Source organism: Mustelus asterias, unplaced genomic scaffold, assembly GCF_964213995.1.
Source record: "Mustelus asterias unplaced genomic scaffold, sMusAst1.hap1.1 HAP1_SCAFFOLD_184, whole genome shotgun sequence".
In the NCBI taxonomy this organism is placed as follows: domain Eukaryota; kingdom Metazoa; phylum Chordata; class Chondrichthyes; order Carcharhiniformes; family Triakidae; genus Mustelus; species Mustelus asterias.
In genome coordinates, this window is record NW_027590182.1 from 651024 (window position 1) to 670703 (window position 19680).

Genomic DNA, 19680 nt, shown 5'->3' on the forward strand with positions numbered 1-19680 from the left:
GTTATTGGATAAACATATGGATGATATTGGAATAGTGTAGATTAGAGGGGCTTTAGATTGGTTCCACTGGTCGGCGCAATATCGAGGGCCGAAGGGCCTGTACTGCGCTGTAATGTTTTATGTTCTATTACCTCTGGCAGCTTTTTCCAGACACTCATCACCCTCTGTTAGAAAGAAATGCCCCTCTGGACCCTTTTGTTTCTCTCCCCTCTCTTAAACCTATGCTCTCTAGTTTTAGACTCCCCTACCTTTGGGAAAAGATGTTGACTATGTAGCTGATCTATGTTCCTCATTATTTTATAAACTTCTATAAGGTCATCCCTAAGCCTCCTACACTCTAGGGAAAAACGTCTCAGTCTATCCAGCCTCTCCTTATAACTCAAACCATCAAGTCCTGGTAGCATCCTTGTAAATCATTTCTGCACTCTTTCTAGTTTAATAATATCCTTTCTATAATAGGGTGACCAGAACTGTACACAATATTCCACATGTGGTCTTCCCAATGTCTTGTACAACTTCAACAAGACGTTCCAACACCTGTATTCAATGTTCTGACCGATGAAACCAAGCATGCCGAATGCCTTCTTCACCACTCTGTCCACCTGTGACTCCACTTTCAAGGAGTTATGAACCTGTACCCCTCGATCTCTTTGTTCTTTAACTCTCCCCAACGCCCAACCATTAACCTGCCCAGGTTCGATCGACCAAAATGCATCACCTCGCATTTATCTAAATTAAACTCCATCTGCCATTCATCAGCCCATTGGCCCAATTGATCAAGATCCCATTGCAACCCTAGATAACCTTCTTCACTGTCCACTATGCCACCAATCTTGGTGCCATCTGAAAACTTATGAACCATGCCTCCTACATTGTCATCCAAATCATTCTTATAAATGTCAAATAACAGTGGACCCAGCAGCGATCCCTGAGGCTATCCGCTGGTCACAGGCCTCCAGTTTGAAAAAAACCTTCGACAACCACCCTCTGTCTTCCGTCATCAAGCCAATTTTGTATCCATTTGGCTACCTCACCTGGATCCCATGAGATTTAACCTTATGCAACAACCTACCATGTGGTACCTTGTCAAAGGTCTTGCTAAAGTCCATGTAGACAACATCAACTGCACTGCCCTCATCTACCTTCTTGGTTACCCCTTCAAAAACCTCAACCAAATTTGTGAGACATGATTTTCCACTCACAAAGCCATGCTGACTGTCCCTAATCAGTCCTTGTGTCTCTAAATGCCTGTAGATCCTGTCTCTCAAAGTACCTTCTGCCAACTTACCCAAATAGCAGAGGTCCCAGTACAGAGCCCTGCGGAACACCACTGGTCACAGACCTCCAGCCGGAAAAAGACCCTTCGACCACTACCCTCTGTCTCCTATGGCCAAGCCAGTTCTCCACCCATCTAGCCACTTCTCCTTGTATCCCATGAGCCTTAACTTTCTTAACCAACCTGCCATGTGGGACTTTGTCAAATGCCTTACAGATATGAGGCTCACCGGCCTGTAGTTCCCAGGCTTTTCCCTGCAGCCCTTTTTAAACAAAGGCACAACATTTGCCACCGTCCAATCTTCAGGCACCTCACCTGTGACTATCGATGATTCAAATATCTCTGCTCGGGGACTCGCAATTTCCCCCCTCGCCTCCCACAGTGTCCTGGGATACACTTCATCAGGTCCCAGGGATTTATCTACCTTGATGTGCTTTAAGACTTCCAGCACCTCCTTCTCTGTGATAAGTACATTCCTCAAGACATCACTATTTTTTTCCCCAAGTTCCTTAACATCCGTCCCTTTCTGAACAGTGAATACTGATGAGAAATATTCATTTAGGATCTCACCCATCTCTTGTGGATCCGCACATAGATGACCTTGTTGATCCTTAAGAGGTCCTACTCTCTCCCTAGTTACTCTTTTGCCCTTTATGTATTTGTAGAACCTCTTTGGATTCTCCTTTGCCTTATCTGCCAAAACAATCTCGTGTCTTCTTTTTGCTCTCCTGATTTCTCTCTTAACTCTACTCCTACACCCCCTATACTGTTCAAGGGATCCACTTGATCCCAGCTGCCTATGCATGTCATGTGCCTCCTTCTTCTTCTTGACCAGGGCCTCAATATCCCAAGTCATTCAAGGTTCCCTACTTCTCCCAGCCTTGCCCTTCACTCTAAGAGGAATGTGCTTACCCTGAACCCTGGTTAAAACACTTTTGAAAGCCTCCCACTTACCAGACGTCCCTTTGCCTTCCCACAGTTAACTGCCGAAAGTTCCTGCCTGAGCTTGACGTCCGTGGTAGGGAAGTTGTTGGAGAGGATTCTTAGAGACAGGATGTATGTGCATTTAGAACGGAACAATCTCATTAGTGACAGACAGCATGGTTTTGTAAGAGGGAGGTCGTGCCTTACAAATTTGGTGGAGCTTTTTGAGAAAGTGACAAAAACGGTTGATGAAGGAAGGCCCATGGATGTCGTCTATATGGATTTCAGTAAGGCATTTGACAAAGTCCCACATGGCAGGTTGGTTAAGAAAGTTAAGGCTCATGGGATACAAGGAGAAGTGGCTAGATGGGTGGAGAACTGGCTTGGCCATAGGAGACAGAGGGTAGTGGTCGAAGGGTCTTTTTCCGGCTGGAGGTCTGTGACCAGTGGTGTTCCGCAGGGCTCTGTACTGGGACCTCTGCTATTTGTGATATATATAAATGATTTGGAAGAAGGTGTAACTGGTGTAATCAGCAAGTTTGCGGATGACACGAAGATGGCTGGACTTGCGGATAGCGAAGAGCATTGTCGGGCAATACAGCAGGATATAAATAGGCTGGAAAATTGGGCGGAGAGATGGCAGATGGAGTTTAATCCGGATAAATGCGAAGTGATGCATTTTGGAAGAAATAATGTAGGGAGGAGTTATACAATAAATGGCAGAGTCATCAGGAGTATAGAAACACAGAGGGACCTAGGTGTGCAAGTCCACAAATCCTTGAAGGTGGCAACACAGGTGGAGAAGGTGGTGAAGAAGGCATATGGTATGCTTGCCTTTATAGGACGGGGTATAGAGTATAAAAGCTGGAGTCTGATGATGCAGCTGTATAGAACGCTGGTTAGGCCACATTTGGAGTACTGCGTCCAGTTCTGGTCGCCGCACTACCAGAAGGACGTGGAGGCGTTAGAGAGAGTGCAGAGAAGGTTTACCAGGATGTTGCCTGGTATGGAGGGTCTTAGCTATGAGGAGAGATTGGGTAGACTGGGGTTGTTCTCCTTGGAAAGACGGAGAATGAGGGGAGATCTAATAGAGGTGTCCAAGATTATGAAGGTATAGAAAGGGTGAACAGTGGGAAGCTTTTTCCCAGGTCGGAGGTGACGATCACGAGGGGTCACGGGCTCAAGCTGAGAGGGGCGAAGTATAACTCAGATATCAGAGGGACGTTTTTTTACACAGAGGGTGGTGGGGGCCTGGAATGCGCTGCCAAGTAGGGTGGTGGAGGCAGGCACGCTGACATCGTTTAAGACTTACCTGGATAGTCACATGAGCAGCCTGGGAATGGAGGGATACAAATGATTGGTCTAGTTGGACCAAGGAGCGGCACAGGCCTGGAGGGCCGAAGGGCCTGTTTCCCGTGCTGTACTGTTCTTTGTTCTTTGATACCATCAACATTGGCCTTGCCCTAATTTAGAATTTTTACTTTTGGGCCAGACCAATCATTTTCCATCGCTATCTTAAAACTAATGGAATTATGGTCACTGGTCCCAAAGTGATCCCTCACTAACACTTCTATCACCTGCCCTTCCTTATTTCCCAAGAGGAGGTGAAGTTTTGCCCCTCTCTAGTCGGGCCATCCACATACTGAATGAGAAATTCCTACTGAATACACTCAACAAATTTCTCCCCATCCAAGCCTCTAATACTGCGGCTGTCCCAGTCAATGTTGGAAAGTTAAAATCTCCGACTATTACCACCCTATTTTTCTTGGAGCTATCTGTAATCTCCTTACATATTTGCTCCTCAATTTCCCACCGACTATTTGGGGGCCTATAGTACAACTCTATCAAAGTGATTTCCCCCTTCTTATATCGACTCAGTGGGCAAACCCTCGGATATATCCACTCTCAGTACTGCCGTGATGTTTTCCTGAATCAAAAGTGCAACTCCCCCTCTTTTCTTTTCTCCTGTTCTGTCTTTCCTCTGGCATCTTGTTTTTAAATTGTTTTTAAATCGCCCGGAAACTCGTGTCTATTTTAGTTTCTAATTGTGGATTTATTGGAGCCAATTAAATGTGGAAATTTTAAGCGTAGCCTGGAAGAATTTGGAATAACTGAGAATTTTATTGTGTTGTCACCTCAACCCAAGATAAAGAACAAAGATTTTGCAAATGGTAACGTTTGGGATTTTAAATCAACAAAGACGAGATGTTGCCTGTAAAGTCAGGCTTTGGAAGTTGGCTTAAAAAAGGTTAAATTATAATGAAGGAGAATGAAGGATCTTGTATCTTATTTTAATCAAGGAGTTGTGAGTTTGTAGTGCTCTGTCGCTTTAAGAAGCTATAGCTGCGAGAGAGAATGCTGAGGATTCATTGTTTGAAATTTACGAGCTGTGAGAATCTGTGTGTTTTGTTTGTTTTATGTGGATGTTTGTAGATGTGTTTTATTATTGTTTTGGGCTACATTTGTTAAGGTTTATCTTTCTGGAGAATTAACCTTACCTTCAGTCTTTGATTAAAGGCATTTTTGGAAGTTTAAAAACAGAATCACAAGAACGCTTAAGTAATTAATTTTGGTTATTGTTGTTGTAAAGCACATGCTAAGTTTCTCTGTTTGTGTATGGATGATATTTGTGGGTTGAATGCTTCAGGCTTTGAGGTTTTCTGTCTGTGATTTAAATCAAACATTTAAAAAAGGAAGTGTAATTAATAAAATATTTTTTTGCAAAAGTTATGAACTTGGAGCCATATTTACTGGACAGAGACATGTTTCCAGGATATTTTACTAAACATGCAGGAATTTTAATCCGGATAAAACTCACTCATGAGAATGAGAGTTTTAATTTGTAATGGTTATTTAAAATTTGGTACATATGAAACGACTCTGACCAATCCTGTGTTGGATTGATCTTGGGTTAAACTTCCTGTCAGGTCCAAAGATTTATTCCTGACACAATTAACACAATGAAAAGGAAAATTCTGGAATTGGATACTGAAGAACAGATTTTAAAAGGAGAGATTATTAAATAGAAATGATTCCCAGACCGTGTGGTCATTAGATTGAAACAAAGAAAGGGTGCTGACATCCATTTGAGAACTTTTAATCCACCCCTTTTCAAACTAAGTCTATGTACAAAGAAAACGCCAAGGATGGTAGATAAGGGGGTCTGGAAAACATCATGATGGGGGCACCTATCTGTTCATGAGATGATCACAAAGCCCCATGATGCCCAGATACTAATTTAATTGCACCTATATGTAATGTATGTAATCTATCACCATTCTGATTGGATTATGTCCAGCCGGGATGGACTGAGTAACAGGATAAGAATTGATGATATTCTGTGTTGGGTGGAGTTGTACATGGTCAGCCCCTGTGGCTTCTCCCCGCTGGCGTAACTCAATAAACTGTTTGTTGATTGAATCAGGTTTGAGTGTTGAATGATTCTTCTGAGTTCATTCCCCCCAACACACTGGGTACATTACCACTTCATCCTTGGGAGTGGTCTGATAGGCTGTGGTCCAGACTACATGTGGACTTTGGGGGACCTTTCATGAATCACGTGTTTGCTTGTTGTAGATGCGCATTCAAAATGCTTGGAAGCACAGATCATGAGTAATATTACAGGACAATTAGGACTAGTTTAGTGGTAAAAACTGGGCGGCATGGACAAGTTGGGCCGAAGGGCCTGTTTCCATGCTGTAAACCTCTACGACTCTAACAACCTTTTTTGTGGCCTGAAGTTCCCACAATTGGAAAGCAGCCAGATTAGTTAAATAGACAGCCTTAATTGTGAGACAATTAAATAATAAATAATTCATTAATACATATGTTATAAAGGCTGGAAATGTAAATTTGAACGCAAGTTTATAACGTTTAGAATTATAAACACATTAAGAATGGTTAAAATGCTGTGGGAATTATCAGATGTTCCCTTCCCATGCTGACAGAATAAAAAAAGATGAAAGGACTTGTTAACCTTGACAGGAGGGAATGAATCGGCTCCTGTTCAAGATGTCTCAACATTTCACATGACTGATGTGAACCAATTATCGGTCGACACTTGGGCTACCCCAAGCTAAGAGATATCATTTGAGAGAAAGATATGTCTTAAAATTAAGACAATGTGTGCAATTAGCTAAAAACCAAATCAATTTCATTATTGCAAAGTTATAGACCAATTGGCTAATTCCTAACAATTTGATGAGGATGGCTTTCTACATTTTGAAAGTATAAAAAAGGGGATTCGAGAAACCAATTTGGTAAAAGTTTTTAAAAGTTAACTTTTTTTATAGTTTGTTTATTAGTGTCACACATAGACTTACATTTACATTGCAATGAAGTTACTCTGAAAATCCCCCAGTCGCCACACTCTGGTGCCTGTTCGGGTAAACTGAGGGAGAATTTAGCATGGCCAATGTACCCAACCAGCACGTCTTTCGGACTGTGGGAGGAAACTGGAGCACCCGGAGGAAACCTGCACAGACACGGGGAGAATGGGAGAACTCCGCACAGCCAGTGACCCAAGCCGGGACTCGAAGCCTCTGCTGTGAGGCAGCGGTGCCTCACACTGTGCCCTACAGAGAGACGTTGGGAGCTGTTAGTTTTTCAAGTTATTCACGTTTTCAGAGCCATCACTTCATGTCCTGGTTTGAGAAGGATGGAGAAGTTAAAGTTCAGCTTTCCTCCTTTTGCTGTTGATCGATACTTTGCTTTTTTATCATTCTGTCTTGTTACATTTTTAATGGTTAATAAACTTTCTGAATTCACCATTTAAAATATTCTTTCTTGCCATATGGTTAAGTCACGAACCTGGTGTGATTTACAATTGGGGAGGTTATTGTAAACAAGAGAACCCCCATAAATCTTAGTTCAAATAAATCAAAGTTCTTACAAATGGAATGTTATCCTTTATTCTGAGAGAAATTGAACATAGAAATAAAGATGTTATGCTTCAGTTGTGCAGGGCGTTGCTGAGATTGCACCTTGAACACAGGGTACAATTTTGTCTCCTATTAAACAAAGGATATAAATGCATTGGAAGCAGTTCAGAGGAGGTTCACAAGATTGATTCCCAATCCAGTAATGTGAAACATTAACACTGTTTCTCTCTCCACAGATGCTGCAAGACGTGTTGTGTTTTTCCAGCTCTTTCTGTATTTATTTTAGATCTACCTGTAGTGGTAGGAAAAACACTATTTACTATCCAGGATAAAATAAATGTCCTTTCAGTGGAAATGTGCTCACCCAGGCTCAAAGAGCATCAGAGAACTAGAAGCAAAGTCATGAGACCGGCCAGTCCAACAGAAAGAAACCCTCCGACCCTCCCACTTCACCTACTGTCAGAATGAACATGGTTCAGTCCTGGATGTGATCAACAGCAGCAAGAACAGCAAAATCCAACCCCTGTCATCATTTGTGAACTCGCTGGTGTCTCCGCAGGCTGGATGACTGAGTGAATCCTTTCCCACACACACAGCAGGTGAACGGTCTCTCCCCAGTGTGAACTCGCTGGTGTCTCCGCAGGCTGGATGACTGAGTGAATCCTTTCCCACATACACAGCAGGTGAACGGTCTCTCCCCAGTGTGAACTCACTGGTGTTCCCGCAGGTGGGATGAAGTTCTAAATCTCTTTGTGCAGTGAGAGCAGCAGAACGGTCTCTCCTCAGTGTGAATGCACTGGTGGATCATCACATCCCGAGAACTTTTGAAACCACTTCCACAATCCGAGCATTTAAAGGGGGTCTCATTGGTGTGAGTGAGATTGTGGCTCAGCAGGCTGGATGAATGAGTGAATTCCTTCCCACACACAGAGCAGGTGAATGGTCTCTCCCTGGTGTGAACTCACGGTGTGATCACACGGGTTGGATTCTGCTGTTATTGTTTCTGCTCTCAATTACATCCAGGACTGCATTTTGTTCATTCTCACAGTTGGTCAATGGGGAGGGCCGGAGGGTTTCTTTCTGCTGGACTGGCCGGTCTCATGACTTTGCCTCCATTGGGCTGATGCTCTTTGAGTCTTGTTGTGAATACCTGGTTTCAAATTTCACACGGATCACAGAGTGACAGGGAAGTTGAGATATTTAGTTAGCATTTCTGTCTAAAACCCCTCAAATGCCCATCCAATTTCCTTTGTAATTGTTTATTGTCTCCACTTCCTCCACCCTCGTCGGCAGCGAGTTCCAGGTCATTACCATTCGCTGCATCAGAATATTCTTCCCACATCCCCATCTGCATCTCTGACCCAAAACCTTAAATCAATGTCCCCCCCATCCTTGTCCCATCAGCGAATGGGAACAGCTTTTCTTTGTCCACCTTATCTAAACCTGTCAGAATCTTGTCCACCTCTATCAAATCTCCCCTCAACCTCCTTTGCTCCAAGGAGAACAACCCCAGCCTGTCATTGACAATAAAGAACAAACTAACAGAATATGTTAATACCTGAAATCAAATGGGAATGTTTAATTTCTGTTTTAATGATATTGTGAATATATTGTCCTGGACAATAAAGAAATTGGAATAATTCACCTTGGGTGTGGTTGAGTGGAATATATCAATCTGGTATCCACCTACAGTCGAGTGAAAGTCTGGAATGTGTAGCTGGGATGAATAAATTGATCACTTTCTCTGGGAGATATTTACATCTTTGTTCATGAACTTTGTTTTAAAGAAATCTACATTTGAAAGCCTGGTCACTGCATGAAACATCAGCACCATAACAGGGGGAGATAAGAAAGACAAATACTCACTTTGATCTTTTCATCCACGCATCTGAGAGTTAAGAATGTGTGACATGATTTTGGGATACCGGAGTGAGTGTACAGATGTGATTTGTTACGTGTGAAAAATCGCAAGCCTAAATTCATGGTGAGATGGAGTGAAGTGCAGGTCCCAAACACACACAGCTACTTGAGACACAGCAGGAGATGAAATGGTGAATGTGGCCAGGGGATTGAGACAACATTGTGACATCATCAAGGCACTGACACACACTCCAGAGAAACTGAGTTCAAAACAATCAGGATCCAATTAAACACAATACACATGGACAGCAAGTGAGGAAAATTGAAGTAAAATGCGTAATATAATAGATTGGGACAATTAAGGGATTGGGAGAAATAATACTGAATAAGAACTGTCCACAAGTTGGATAGGGGTACAGAGAGAGCTGGAGAATCTTTTACATGATGTGGAGATGCCGGCGTTGGACTGGGGTAAACACAGTAAGAAGTTTAACAACACCAGGTTAAAGTCCAACAGGTTTATTTGGTAGCAAAAGCCACACAAGCTTTCGGAGCTCTAAGCCCCTTCTTCAGGTGAGTGGGAATTCTGTTCACAAACAGAGCTTATAAAGACACAGACTCAATTTACATGAATAATGGTTGAAATGCGAATACTTACAACTAATCAAGTCTTTAAGAAACGAAACAATGTGAGTGGAGAGAGCATCAAGACAGGCTAAAAAGATGTGTATTGTCTCCAGACAAGACAGCCAGTGAAAGAAACTGCAGAGTTTCACTGGCTGTCTTGTCTGGAGACAATACACATCTTTTTAGCCTGTCTTGATGCTCTCTCCACTCACATTGTTTCGTTTCTTAAAGACTTGATTAGTTGTAAGTATTCGCATTCCAACCATTATTCATGTAAATTGAGTCTGTGTCTTTATAAGCTCTGTTTGTGAACAGAATTCCCACTCACCTGAAGAAGGGGCTTAGAGCTCCGAAAGCTTTTGTGGCTTTTGCTACCAAATAAACCTGTTGGACTTTAACCTGGTGTTGTTAAACTTCTTACTGAATCTTTTACATCCATGCTTGATCTGTTGCTTGAAGCATCTGTCCTTATGGACTAGTAACCTAGAACTCTCAGTGCTCCTTCAGTAGTAGGAAAGATCGAGTAGATGTTACTCCAGGCGGGGCCAGAACAGAACTGGAAAATAACAGATTGAAATTGAGTGAGGGTCAGAGAGAGAGTTCTCCTCCCCCCTCAAGGCGTGGACTGTAAGAATCCTGGGGGACCCCCTACTTTGGGTTTTCTTGCTAATTAGTGAACATTAAATTCTATGACTGGCTGTGCATTTATTTTGAATTTGATTGTTTCACTTCTCCTGTTTTTATTCCTGTTGTGATTACGCTCTGGGTAAGGATGGTTGACAGGTGACAGGATGGGAAATTGTGGTTTGGGTCATTGACCAAATGTTTTATTGATCCGAAAGGTGTAAAAGGGGCAAAACTTCAGCAGAAATCCAGCAGAGTTGAGAACAGACGACTTGCTGTGTGGGAGCAGGGGGATAAACAGCTCCTAGAGGACAGAGAAAACAGGAGTGCCTTGAATCCTAGATGACACCAGGGTGTGAAGGCCACCATGTTTTCACTGCTTGGCATGGGAATGCTGACTCCCTGTACCAGGGACGGAGCGTGGGAAGACAATTGTTTGAGAGTTTGACGTGGCTTGTGCGGGTACAGATGGTTCAATGACACGTTTTGTAATTGGTCCGTTCAAATGTTAGCCGGGCAATGATTGGGTTAAATCAGTCTCCATAGTCTTTGTGATGTAACAAAGTATAAGAAGGGCTTCCCCGAGCACAGAGATTAGTCGAGGTTTTACATATTGCATTGACTGGTGCCATGGCATCTGGGGCAGAGCGGGGAGCATTTCCGTGGAGATGCTGCTTCTACCCAGAGTGTAATGGTAATGCTGCTGCACTTTGGCGACTGCTCAGACATTAGCCTGTGTCGCTCTTATTGATACTGAATAAAATCTAACCACTGTCACCAATAAGGGTTATCACTGGGAATCATTTCAGAGTTTGGGAAAAGGGGAGAAAGGGTTAATTGATTCCCTGGACCCCATTTTCTAACATCGCTGAGTCAAAAATAAAATCCCATCTCCCCCTCTGGCTCCTTTGCCAATTACCTCAGAGGGACTCACTTTCTGTTAAAGAGCCTGCCAACCCCTCTCACCCACTTTCCCTAAAGTGCATCAATCTCATCAGGAAAAGTCCAGAACAATCAAATATTTTTACTGATAAAAGTTTATTAATGAAACAGAACATGGTTAAAACAAACAGAAAATGACTTGAGGATCAAAGACAACCAGAGTAAAGGGATGTTCACAATGTTCTGGACACAACTGGATTCTCTTCAGCTCCTCTGTCCCCTGTTCCTGTGACTCCCCGCTTTGGACACAGGGACACTGAACCCCGGGGGTCACGTCACCATCAGCCCTGGTCACCTCCTCCGGTGCCCTGATTGGTTGGAGGCCCATTTCCCAGTCAGACCTCCAGCACCTTCCTGTCTCTCTGTTAGTGTGACGCCCATGGGGGGGCGACGCCCAACTGGGGCGCAGGCCTCGTTATTCTCAGCTAAATTCAGCCCTCAGCTCCGTCACCTGGCTGTCATTGACACGAGTAACAGAGACAGAAAGGAGCCCCGGGCTCAAATGGGAAGTCAAAACTTGTGTCTCTGAACCAACACTTCAACATTTGTCAGTCAAATCCATGTTATTTACACCGGGAGTTTTTATGATGAGATTAATTGAAGTGTTCGGCTAGTCAGCAAGCTCGAGAAGCACTGATTCCAGATTGTTCAATACTTCTACCTTGAATCGCAAAAGCTTCTCACTTTATTCCCTTCCTGAACTGAGTTCCATCATCCTGAGCAGCTGTGGGTGTCGCCTCTCCTGCCCCTTTTTATAAGGCTCTCTCATTCCTTATTGTGGGTCAATTCTTTAATGGTTGAGGATCGCTCTGTGATGCAGTGAGTGTTTATCCGGTCAATCAATGTTTCTGATGTCAGTCAGAATGTCCATCGTTACTTTTCATCTGTTTCTTACTCTGTGTTTTAGAAAAATAAAGTTTATAAACTTTTACAGAATGGTCAGCTTTAAGGTTTCTGAAGTTCATGATGAGGTCATCCAAAGGTCAAATCCTCTCTTTTCTCCTTCCTGTTTAACTAAGGGTTGTGTGGAATATTCCATTCAGGGGGAGGTGGTGGGAATGTCACCGAGTAATGCAGAGACCCAGCAAAGGATCTGGGGACAGGCAGCTGGTGGGATTTGAATTCAGTGAATCAATCTGGAATTATATAAAGTTAGTCTCAGAAACGGTGACCATGAAACTATCGACTGTTGTAAAAACCTGTCCAGTTCACCCTATTAATGCTCCCTATCAGGGAGGGAAATCTGCCATCCTGACCCGGTCTGGCCTACATGTGAATCCAGACCCACACAGCAATGTGGGTGACTCTTAACTGCCCCTCTGAAATGGCTGAGCAAGTCACTCCATTCAAGGGGAAATTAGGAGATGAGCAACGTGTGCTGGGGCTTTGCCAGCAGTGTCCACATCCCAGGGAAGAATAAAGAATATTCCACGGAAAGTGATGGGTGATTTGAAATGAATTGAAAGTAGGTCAGGAGGTGCTCGTATTGTCCAGAGCTGCTTTTCAATGGATCCTCCTGTTTAAAATAAAAACACATCAGTGTGCCCCTTTCCCAGACACACTGACCTTGGAACATCACAATGCTGTTTTTAAACATTCCTTTGTTAAAGAATCAGTCATTTAGAATTGTGAAACAGACAGAAATTAAATGTTCCATTTTTCCTGGGATCCTCCTGTGCCTGGAATCTGTGCCTGTTCCTGTTAGATTGTGCCTCCGGTGTCCTGAACAAGGTGATTAACATTCTCTGGGTTAAAGGTTCCTCCTGGTTCTTGCTGTCTGTTGTGTCCTTTGTCACAGTCGGTACCAGGACATTTCTATTGAAAGGTTGTTAAGAAATTCCAGTGAATTCCAGCCCCTTGTGTAACGTTCCATTTGGTGTGCATCAGATTCAGAGATGTCCACGTGTGTGTGAAAAGGGTTCTGGGTAAGGGTTTTAACTCTTCTTTCCCCGTTAGTAACAATGAGCCCTTTATTCAATTCTAAAGTATAAAGTCCTCATTAGATATCAATTCTACCTGTTATCTACATTTCACCAACCAGTCTATATTTTCATCACAGGACTGCAGTGGGAGCACCGTCAACATCTTACTGACTGGATCGATTTTATCGAGGAGGTGACGAAGGTGATCGATGAGGGTAGAGCAGTGGATGTTGTGTACATGGATTTTAGTAAGGCTTTCGACAAGGTCCCTCATGGTCGGCTCATCCAGAAGATTAAGATGCATGGGATTCACGGTGACTTGGCCGCTTGGATTCAGAATTGACTTGCCCATAGAAGTCAGGGAGTAGTGGTGGAAGGGTGTTTTTCTGACTGGAGGTCCATGACTAGTGGTGTTCTGCAGGGATCCGTACTGGGACCTGCGCTATTTGTGATATATATAAATTACTTGGATGAAAACGTAGATGGGTGGGTTAGTAAGCTTGCAGACGACACAAAGCCAGATGGAGTTGTAGATAATGTAGAAGGTTGTCAAAGGATACAGTGGGATGTTGATCAGCTGCAGATATGAGCGGAGAAATGGCAGATGGATTTTAATCTGGGCAAGTGTGAGGTGCTGCACTTTGGGAGATCAAATATTAAGGATAACTATACAGTTAATGTACAGAGGGATCTTGGGGTTCAAGTCCATAGCTTCCTGAAATTAGTCACACAAATATTTAGTCGGTAAAGAAGGCATATGGCATGCTTGCCTTTATTGAGTACAAGAGTCAGCGTGCCATGTTGCAGCTTTATAAAACTTTGTTTGGGCTGCACTTAGAATGTTGCGTTCAGTTCTGGTCGCCACATTACAGAAAGGATGCAGAGGCTTTGATGAGGGTGCAGAAGAGGTTTCCCAGGATGCTGCCTGGATTGGAGAGTGTGAGTGACTGACAAACAAGGGTTGTTTTCTCGATAGCGGTGGAGGGTGAGGGGAGACCTGATAGCAGTCTATAAAATGAGAGACATAGAATCTTTTCCCCCCAGAGTTGATATGTCTAATACCAGGGGGCATGCACTTAAGGTGAGATGGGCAAAGTTCAAAGGAGATGTGAGGGGCAAGTTTTTTTACACAGAGAGTGGTAGGTGTCTGGAATGCGCTGCCAGGGATGGTGCTGGAGGCAGATACGATAGGGGCGTTTAAGGGGGTTTTAAATAAGCACATGAATATGCAAGGAATAGAGGAATATGGACCAAGGGCAGGCAGAAAGGAATAGTTTAATTTGGCATCATGTTCGACACAACATGGTGGGCTGAAGGGTCTGTTCCTGTGCTGTACTGTTCTATGTTCTATTTGTGATCTCCATTTAGAAAAAGGAAATAGAGGCACTGGAGAAGGGGCAAGAAAGATTCACAAGAATAATCCCAGAAATGTAATCACTTGTGAACTCACCGGGGTTTCACCAAGTTTGCTGACTGAGTGAATCCCTTCCCAGTCAGAGCAGGTGACCAGCTTCTGCCTGGTGTGAACTCACTGGTGGGACATGAGTTCCCGAGAGGTTTTGAAGCCGCGCCCACATTTAAAGGGTCTCTCCTGGGTGTGATGATGTTGTGTCTGGGCAGGCTGGATAACCGAGTAAATCCTTTCGCACACACCGAGCAGGTGAATGGTTTCTCCCCGGTGTGAACTCACTGGTGTTTCAGCAGTGTTGATGATATTCTAAACCTCCTTCATCAGTGAGAGCAGCTGAACGGCCTCTCCCCGGTGTGAATGTGCTCGGGGATCATCAGTTCCTGAGAGCTTCTGAAGCCGGCCTCTCAGGCAGAGCATGTAAAGGGGCTCTCCTTGGAGTGAGTGGCTTTGTGTTTCTGCAGGCTGGATAACTGAGTGAATCCCTTCTCACACACAGAGCAGGGGAATGGTTTCTTCCCAGTGTGAACTCGCTGATGTTTCAGCAGGTTGTATGATGTTCTAAACCTCTTTGAGCAGTGAGAGCAGCTGAACGGTCTCTCCTCAGTGTGAATGCGTTGGTGGGACACCAGTTCTCCAGAGCTTTTGAATCCACTCCCACAGTCAGAGCATTTAAACGGTCTCTCATTGGTGTGAGTGAGATTGTGTCTCAGCAAGCTGGATAACTGAGTGAATCCCTTCCCACACACAGCAGGTGAATGGTCTCTCCCCAGTGTGACTGCGTTGATGAGTTTCCAGATCAGATGGGAACCTGTATCTCTTCCCACAGTCCCCACATTTGCACGGTTTCTCCATGGTGTGGGTGTCCTTGTGACTCTCCAGGTTAAACAATCAGTTAGATCTCACAGAGGACACGGGTACAGTCTCTCCCTGCTGTGAATGCTGCGATGTATTTTCAGGCTGTGTAACTGGTGAAAGCTCTTTCCACACTCAGTGCACTGGAACACTCTCCCTCGGGTGTGTGTATCTCAGTGCATTTCTAGTAACAGTGATGTTTACAATCTTTTGAAGCCAAGAGGCCAAACAAGCATTTCTCCTGTTAGATTCAAAGGCCGATGATATTCAGGTCCCAAGAAATCGAGTCACTCTGTCAGATCTCGATGTGACGTTAAAGATTTCTGTCTGATTTCTCCTTGTCTAATATCCTGTAAGTCAATTTGGAAAAAACATCGCAATTCAGAATGTGATCGAAATTCAAATCTACATTTCTAGTTTCTATGGAGCATTCATTCAAGGATTCATAAAGAGCATTCATCAAAAAGAATGTCCCGAGGCATGGTACATTGGGGAAACCAGGCAGACGCTACGACAACGGATGAATGAACACCGCTCGACAATCACCAGGCAAAACTGTTCTCTTCCTGTGGGGGAGCACTTCAGCGGTCACGGGCATTCAGCCTTGGATCTTCAAGTAAGCGTTCTCCAAGGCGGCCTTCACGACACACGACAGCGCAGAGTCGCTGAGCAGAAACTGATAGCCAAGTTCCGCACACATGAGGACGGCCTAAACCAGGATGTTGGATTTCTGTCACATTATCAGTAACCCCCACAGCTTTCCCCCTGATCTTGCAGAATCTCGCGAGCTGTTCTGTCTGGAGACAATACACATCTCTTTAACCTATGTTGAATGCTCCCTCCACCCACATTATCTGTACCTTTAAGACCTGGCTGGCTGTAGAGATTTGCATTCTAATTAGTATTCTGTAACTTGATTTCTGTGTCTGTGCACTGTTGGAGAACAGAGACCACTCCATCTGATGAAGGGGCAGCGCTCCGAAAGCTTATGGTATTTGCTACCAAATAAACCTGTTGGACTTTAACCTGGTGTTGTGAGACTTCTTACTGTGCATTCATTAAAGACACAGTCATGGAGCATTAAACTTGCCCAGCAGGGCCTCCCGTATCAGCACACAGGCAGCTGCTTTGTGAGACTGCCAGCAGTACAGACAAGTCAGAGATAAGGGTGTCTTCAGAAGTGGGATTCATTGTGAAAGCTCAGGGACGGTTGATAAGATGCAGCAATTCTATGATTCTAATGAACATTCTTTCCTCTCTCATTCCCCAAAAGCTGTGAACCTCCACCCCACACACTCTCCCTCCATTGTCACTCTGCTGTATCTAATATTCACCCTCCCAATTCTCCTGAAGGTGCTGATTGAGGCTGATTGACAGATCCATGCTCACTGCTTCCTGTCCAGCACAGAAATCAGAACAAATAGGAGCTGCAGTCAGCATTCGGCCCATCGAGTCTGCTCAACCATTCATTGAGATTATTGGTTGATCTACCTTTGCATTATTTTCCCCACACTGTCCCCCATATCCATCGATATCTTCAACATCTAGAAACCTATCAATCCCTCTCTTGAAAATTATTGATGACTGAGGCTCTATAGTCCTCTGGGGTAGAGAATCCAAAACATCACCACATCCTTGAGTGAAGAAATCCTTCCTCATCTGAGCTTTCTCTCCATTTTCCAGCCTGTTCCCAATAATTATTGACTCCCTTGTCATTCAAAAACTGTCTAACTCATCCTTGAATATATTCAATCCCTCCACTGGTCCCTATGGAAGAGAAATCTAGATACTAACAATTCTCTGAGGGAAGAGATTGTTGGAAACATATAATATAGCTGCAGTCCAAAATTACACAGCCAGATATAATAAGTGTATTTTATTACAGAGCTATAAATAATATATGTAATCTGTGCCATATAACAACAGGGGAGCGGATAGCCTTGTGGTATTATCGCTAGACTATTAATCCAGAAACTCAGTTAATGTTCTGGGGGACCCGGTTCGAATCCCACCACGGCAGATGGTGGAATTTGAATTTAAAAACAAAATCTCGAATTAAGAATCTACTGATGACCATGAAACCATTGTCGATTGACCAGAAAAACCCATCTGGTTCATTAATGTGCTTTAGGGAAGGAAATCTGCCGTCCTTACCCAGTCTGGCCTACAAGTGACTCCAGAGCCACAGCAATGTGGTTGACTCTCAACACATCCTCCGAAATAGCCCAGCAAGCCATTCAGTTCATGGGCAATTAGGGATGGGTGATAAATGCTGGCCCAGCCGGCAATGCCCTTGTCCCAAGGATGAATAAAAAAAACCAACATCAGACATGTCTCTGTCCTATATTCGTTTACTGTCCCCTTTAATATATTTCAGAAATTAGATGGGCACATGAAGGAAATAAATGTGCAGGGGAAAGGGAATAGAGAAAGGGAATGGGACTGACTGGATTGTTCTACAAAGAGTCGGGATGGACTCGAGTTACTGAATGGACTCCTTCTGCGCTGTAATGACTCGATGAGTGGAAATATATAACATAGCTTCAGTGTTACATTACAAAACGAGAAATAATAATAAATGTACTTTGTTGCAGAACCATAAATAATATATCAAATCTATAGTGTAACAACACTAGGCATATCTCTGTCCTATATTAATTTATTGTTCTTTTAAATGTCAACCATATCCTGGGGAAACCAGCCCTTTAATTGTGAACATTCGGAAAGGGACCATCCTTTTAGCCAGACAAATCAATGTGTCAAGCTGAGGGAGCAAAGGATGTCAATGTCTTTAAGTCAGAGAGAGAGAGAGACGTGGGCCAACCTTTCCAAAGTCTGCAGCCTCCGTGGATTCACTTCCTTGCCCTTCAGTTGCTGCAAGTCCCCAATTTCTCCCAGAATGAGAAAAGAAATGGAAAGGGGGATAAAAGAAAGTGTTTTACTCACAGATGTGGGCGGCAGAAGGAAGTTTGAGTCTGTCTGCAGCTCAATCTTCATTCATAGAACATAGAACATTACAGCGCAGTACAGGCCCTTCGGCCCTCGATGTTGCGCCGACCAGTGAAACCAATCTAAAGTCCCTCTAATCTACACTATTCCAATATCATCCATATGTTTATCCAATAACCACTTGAACGCTCTCAACGTTGACGAGTCCAACACTGCTGGAAGCAGGGCATTCCACGCCCTTACTACACTCTGAGTAAAGAACCTACCTCTAACATCTGTCCTATATCTCTCACCCCTCAATTTAAAGCTATGTCCCCTCGTGCTAGCCATCACCATCAGAGGAAAAAGGCTCTCACTATCCACCCTATCTAATCCTCTGATCATCTTGTATGACTCTATTAAGTCACCTCTTAACCTTCTTCTCTCTAACGAAAACAACCTCAAGCCCCTCAGCCTTTCCTCATACGATTTTCCCACCATACCAGGCAACATCCTGGTAAATCTCCGCTGCACCCTTTCCAACACTTCCACATCTTACCTATAATACGGCGACCAGAACTGTACGCAATACTCCAAATGCGGCCGCACCAGAGTTTTGTACAGTTGCAGCATGACCTCCTGGCTCCGAAACTCTATCCCTCTACCAATAAAAGTTAACACACTGTACGCCTTCTTAACAACCCTGTCAACCTGGGTGCCAACTTTCAGGGATCTATGCACATGGACACCCAGATCCCTCTGTTCATCCACACTACCAAGTATCTTACCATTAGCCCAGTACTCTGTATTCCTGTTACTCCTTCCAAAGTGAATCACCTCACACTTTTCCGCATTAAACTCCATTTGCCACCTCTCAGCCCAGCTCTGCATCTTATCTATGTCCCTCTGTAACCTGCCACTTCCCTCCGCACTGTCTACAACTCCACCGACTTTTGTGTCATCCGCAAATTTACTAATCCATCCTTCCACGCCCTCATCCAAGTCATGAATAAAATGACAAACAGCAGTGGCCCCAAAACAGATCCTTGCGGTACACCACTAGTAACTGAACTCCAGGATGAATATTTTCCATCAACCACCACCCTCTGTTTTCTTACAGCTAGCCAATTTCTGATCCAAACCACTAAATCACCCTCAATCCCATGTGCCCGTATTTTCAGGAAAAGCTTACCATGGGGAAGCTTATCAAACACTTTGCTGAAATCCATATACACCACATCAACCGCTTTACCCTCATCCACATCTTTGGTCACCTTCTCAATGAACTCAATAAGGTTTGTGAGGCACGACCTACCCTTCACAAAACCGTGCTGACTATCCCTAATCAAATTATTCCTTTCTAGGTGATTATAAATCCTATCTCTTATAATCCTTTCCAATACTTTGCCCACAACAGAAGTAAGGCACACCGGT

The 19680-nt window shown here is 43.8% G+C and overlaps 1 protein-coding gene across 1 annotated transcript in view; it reads right to left on the bottom strand.

The window, feature by feature from the left end:
- LOC144485290 (uncharacterized) overlaps window positions 1-18310 on the bottom strand; it is a 308115-nt gene extending 289805 nt beyond the window's left edge. Inside the window, exon 1 of the mRNA XM_078203499.1 lies at window positions 18265-18310. The gene's annotated coding sequence lies outside the window, so the exon portion shown is untranslated. The remainder of the gene's footprint in view (window positions 1-18264) is intronic.
- Window positions 18311-19680: the final 1370 nt, after the last annotated feature.